This window comes from Megalops cyprinoides, chromosome 2, assembly GCF_013368585.1.
Source record: "Megalops cyprinoides isolate fMegCyp1 chromosome 2, fMegCyp1.pri, whole genome shotgun sequence".
In the NCBI taxonomy this organism is placed as follows: domain Eukaryota; kingdom Metazoa; phylum Chordata; class Actinopteri; order Elopiformes; family Megalopidae; genus Megalops; species Megalops cyprinoides.
In genome coordinates, this window is record NC_050584.1 from 4,633,248 (window position 1) to 4,639,247 (window position 6,000).

Consider the following 6,000-nt stretch of genomic DNA (forward strand, 5'->3'; position numbering starts at 1 on the left):
GGTCCCCCTTTTGCAGCTGTAACAGCTTCCACTCTTCTTGGAAGGCTTTCCATAAGATTTTGCAGTGTTTCTGTGGGAATTTGTGCCCATTCATTCTGTAGAGCATTTATGTAATAATATTGAATAGATTCTTTCCCTACATTGAACAAAACATACTCAATACTTTAATGGAAGAAAATTATTCTTACTGAAAAATAAAATTGCATGAAAAACAGAAAAATCCATTTTGGATAAGTACCCCCTTGACTTATTTTGCATTTAATACTTAGTTGCTCCCCCTTTGCAGCAATCACAGCCTCAAAATTTTTGTGGCATGTTTCCACAAGCTTTTCACATTTTGAGGGTTAATTTTTGCACACTCCTCCATGTAAAACTGCTCTAGTTGTTGCATATTGTGTGGGGACGGGCAGTGTACAGCAATCTTCAGCTCCTGACACATATTTTCTAGTGGGTTTAACTCTGGACTTTGATTTGGCCATTGTAGTACATTCACTTTCTTCTTTTTAAGTCACTGAAAGGTCACTTTGGCGCTGTGTTCGGGGTCATTGTTCTGTTGAAAGATGAATTTTCATCCCAATTTAAGGTCTTTTGCAGACTGTTCTAGGTATCTGTATCTGCCTGTATTTTTCTCCATACATTCTTCCTTTGATTCTGACAAGCCTACCAGTCCATGCCATTGAAAAGCAACTCCACAACATAATGCTGCCAATGCCATATTTTGCAGTGGACATGGTGTTGTTCATGATAAGCAGTGCCCTTCTTTAGCCAGACATAGCATTTAGCATAAAGGCCAGACAGCTCAACTTTAATTTCATCATACCACAAAATTCTCTTCCACGTTGTCCAAGAAGTTTCCTCATGTCTTGTTGCTTAATCCTAACTGGAATTAATATATTTTTTTATATAAGTATGGCTTCCTCCTCACACCCTACATACAGGCCAGATTTGTGGAGTACCTGAGCAATTGTCTCATTCACAGTTTCTCCCATTCACCAGGTTAGAGAACACATCCTCCACACAGAACTTTTCAAGATCATTGATATCCTTGGATTTGCGTGTATGGGCTGCCCTCTTCAGTTCAGACCACAGGTTTTCGATGGGATTTAAGTCTGGAGACTGAGATGGCCATTGCAGATCATGGATTTTGTTTTCTCTCAACCATGGCCACGTGTTCAGCATAGGATCTTGTGAGATCTTTGAGACTGCTGACTGTGCACAGAAAGCCAGGGAGTCTGTGCAATACACATTTGAATGGACCCACACTCAAGGGTAATGCAGGGTATGCTATCATGTCTCTTCAGGACTACTGGACTAAGAAGGAATCCTGGGGGAGCAGGTTCAGAAAACCCTATATAAACCCACATGGTGGTGGTGGTGCTGTGGTGGAGAAATGTTTTTCGAACACTACTGTTTGAGTACTATGTAGTTTTTGAGCACTGTTACTAATATGAGCCCTACTGAAGTACGTTTTGACACACAATCTCAACTGGAATATATTTTTGAGAACTACTAATGCAAGCACAACTACTGAAAAACATTAAGCGCTATTAATAATACACTGGGATTTTCTGTGTGTGGTTTTAATATGATTTTATAAGTTTAAGCAAGGCTGGGGGTGACTCAAGGCCGCAGGCCTATTCCAAGATGGTTGGTATCAGAATGGATGACGTTGGAGGAGCGCAGCATGGCCAGACCAGCCCTTGAAGTTATTTAGCCTTTTTAAAAAAATTATTCAAGCAAGGGCCTGGAAATAATGGGAAACTCCAGACATGGGTAAGCGTAAGAGATAGGACAAGCCTGCTGTATTATTTAATTATTTTTAAAAATCATCCAGGTGCAGGCCTGGAAATAATGGGAAATTCCAAAAGTGATATGCCTTAAAATTACATTTACATTTATTCATTTAGCAGACGCTTTTATCCAAAGCGACTTACATAGGTTACAGTTGTTTTACAATGTTATCCATTTATACAGCTGGATATTTACTGAGGCAATTGTGGGTTAAGTACCTTGCCCAAGGGTACAGCAGCAGCGGCCCAGCGGGGATCAAACCTGCAACCTTTCGGTTACGAGTCCTGCTCCTTAGCCACTATGCTACACTGCCGCCCCTAAAATTAATATACGATCAATGGCCATGGGGTTTTTGGGACTTTCCAGGTAAAAGATAATGGTGTATTATGTGAGATGAGGTGATCTCGAAGGAGGAGCCTGGGAGGAGTTAGAGAATTAAGTCACGGTAAATGAGAAGTTGGGAAAACAGCATAAAAAGAGGATGCAGGCCAAGGGGTGTCAGAGAGAGTGTTTGGGGTATGCTTGCGAATGCATTGTAACCTGTTGCTCCATGGACCAACCCAGTTTACTGTATGTGATTGATCACCATATTCAATAAACCAAAGCCTTAACTTATATCAGACTCTGTAAGATCTTGTTATTTCCAGGAGATATCAAAGTGTGGAGGAGCACCCTCAATCCAACTGGCCCAGACCCAGGGGACATCCGCCACAGTGCCTTTAGGTCAGCCCCACCCCAGGTGCATAATCGTGACCACAGTTGCTTCTCCCACAAGCTGAAGAATTGTTTGAGAAGGTGTGGAGCCTATACAGGAGCTCCAAACACATCAATGTGTTGGAACTGAAGGTGGTGCACCTGGCCCTCCCTCATATCTTTCTTACCCCATACTCAAGAAAAGCATGTCCTGGTGAGAATGAACAGCATGTCCACAATAAACTACATTCATGCTTCACCCTCACCCTCTGAGTGGGTCTGGGTCTTCTCCCACCTGCCTATGCCATTTCTACAAAAAGGAGGTTGAAGTATTTTGCTCTCTGGATCTCTAGCTAGCTAGCTAGCAAGCTAAAATTCTCATTGAAAGTGTGCGATTTTACCACTGATTCACTTACCCCAGGAATGAAAGGGTGCATATATTTTAGTTAAGGCATTTTGTGTATGTTTTAGTTTTCACAACTGTACAATACTTATGTGATATTGAGTAATTAATTACTTTACCTCTGTTTGTGGATGCATAAACAATTCTATTGTGAAAGCATTAATGGTTAAATTTAAAAAAAGACCACACACACACACAGCCAGGTTTGGAAGGATGAACAATACCAGGCTTCTAAGCAACAGGACGTGTACAGTGTCCTGTACTGAATCATATCAGCTGGGGCACTGAAAATGGCAATAACTGAATATGTAACGGCTCAGGCAAGGACTCAGTCGCAGACCAAAAGAGCTCCAGGTTCCAGGCGGGTTTATTAATGACGACAGGCAAGTTGCGAAACGAAAGCAGGCAGGGCCGAAAACCGGAAGGCAGTCCGCGGACAAAAACAGGGTCGGTAACAGGAGCAGGCAGGGTCAGGAACCGGGCAGGCAAACGATCAAGCAATGGGACAAGACGGCAGCCAGAAAACAAAGACGAAGGGCAGGCAGAGTCAAAACACAGAGAGAGAAAGAAAGTGTCAAAAGAAAGTGAGACTTTAACAAATAGGTTAAAAAAACAATGCTTACAAACAGGGATGCCAAGACTCTCACCATTTCCCCCCCAGCCTGGTTCGCTCCCCTCCCCAACCTGCTCTCCCCTCCTGGGACTCCGATTCCCCAAAATAGCTGGCTCCACAACGAAAAAGAACTAAATGGGGGGGACCCTGTCGAAAACTCCCTGCACGTCAAGCCTTCCTCCCTGACATCCCTGCTGACTAAGCCTTGCAACCCTCCTAAATACCTACCTACCTGGCACCCTAATCAGGAACAAGGAGCAGCTGCGTGCCTGCACTCCAGCTGAAGCCACCTCCCAAAATGTTGGATTGAGTCCATCTGTGAATAGCGCAAGTCATTTTCCGGAGAATTGACAGCAAGCAGGTGGGCATGTTGATGACGTTTCTATCATGCGACTGGTGCAAAACTGCTTCATACTCTTTTCTGCTTGCCACTCTTTTATTGCTTTCCACTCTTTTGTTGATATTGTGGATATGTCCAAATACATGTTATTTTAAGTCCAATGATCGTTAAAGAGATAGTTAGCTATAGCTATACTGACAAAACGTCTCTTACGATGATTAATAACGTTGGTTAGTAGTTTATTATGTGGTTAGTAGCTAGCTAAGCTGTAGCTAATAGTGATAGGTAGTGATAGGTACCTTCTTGTTATGATAAATGTATAATTAATAGTGGTGTAACGGACCATAGTTGATCCGTGATCTGTATGGATCCACAATCCCCCCCCCCCCCCGGTTCAGCATGCATGTGAACAGCAGATTAATTGCAAAGTTTAACCATAATAGTGTGAAATACAGTTTTACTGCTGCTGTTACTTTTTAAAGAAATACTTCCCTAAATCTCGATTCAGAGTTGCAGTGGAAAATATACAAAAACCAGCAACCTTACGTAGCAGAAGCATTGTGAAGAAGAAGGCTGCATCTGAAATCGCTCACTCGTTCACTCACTCACTATTCACAGTCATACAATTAATAATTGTCTGGATATAGTTTTATGTTTGCAAGTTTATGTGAACATTTGTATGAACATCTTTGTGTCTAACTGTGGCAACTAGCTAGCTAAGTGAGCAGCTAGTTGCAACTGACTTTAACCTGCTAGCTAGATAATACTGCTACCTATCTAGCTATCACTAGCTAACTTAATGAAAGAACTAGCACCCAGCTTCATCTGTTCAAATTAGTTTAAACTAATGTTAGCTAGCTAGCTGGCAGTTAAGTCCAACGATCAAGTGTGAAATATATATGCACTATATAGTGAATAGGGAGCGATTTCGAACACAGCCTAAGAACAGCAGAACAAGCGCTCAACAATTGAGTATTGATGTATTGATGTGTGATTAGCTGTTTAGTGCATATGGTCAAACCGGTGCGATTAGAACACTAGATTGGAAAAATTCTAGCTAATGTTAGCTTTGAGTAAACAGCGATATAACGTTAAAAACTATAGCAAATGCAGCGGTGAAAACTATGAGAAGCGCAATAACTCTAATGAAAACATAACGAACCATGTAACATAACACGCGTGCTACATAGCATAAAATAAGCTATGTGCGAAAGGGTTAATTTTTTGGCCTGCTTTGTCCTGAAACATGTCTGTACTCCAGCGACTCATAAAGTGGGCAACCAGCTGGACCTCATCCTGACACCTAACTATATCACTGAACAGATGAAGTGTGGAAGTTCATTCCACCATCGGGGAACATGTCAGTACTCCAGCCCTCTAGCTGTTGTTTTGGTGTTCTCCCTGTCTGTCAATGTGGTCCATGTGCTTTTGTTTACTGTTCTCATGTGTTCCAGCCCTGTCCCGCTCTCCGCCCTGTCCCCACCCACCTGATTTCCTGATCGCCTCCATCTGCCTGCCGGCCCACCTGCATCCCATCCCCTGGGCAGCCCAGCCCTATATCTACCCTGCTTGTCTCAGTCTTGTTGCCAGTTCGTTTGCCTTGGTTGCCTGCCTACCCGGTTTGACCCAGCCTGTTTCTGTGATTGATCCCTGCTTCTGTTTTACCCTGCCTTGGACTGCCTTCCCGGTTTTTGACCCTGCCTGTACCGCCACTACGAACTTGACCTTCGATTCCAATAAAACCCCCTTGGAACCTGTACCTCCTTGGTCTGTGTCTGAGTCTGTGCCTGTGCCCTGACAGAACAGCAGAGAAAGTTCTGGATAGTGATTTTGCGCCATGCAACAGGACCACCAGATGATGTTCAGTAGCACAGCGTAGCAGTCGAGAGGGCAAATAGGCTTGTAGTAGCGAGTTCAGGTAGGGGCAGTTTTGTCTGTCGTCCTGAATGCAAGCATGAAAGCCTTGAACGGCAGGTACAAGAAGCCAGTGGAACATACTGTACTCATATAGGTAAGGCCTGAATAAGTAAGGCTATCATCGCAATGTGGTAATAAAAGTTTAGCTGGTCATCAAACACTATCTCCAGGTTCCATGCAGACCTAGATGGAGTTAGTGTCATTGAGCTAAGCTGTACGGTGATGTCATGCTGAATGGACAGG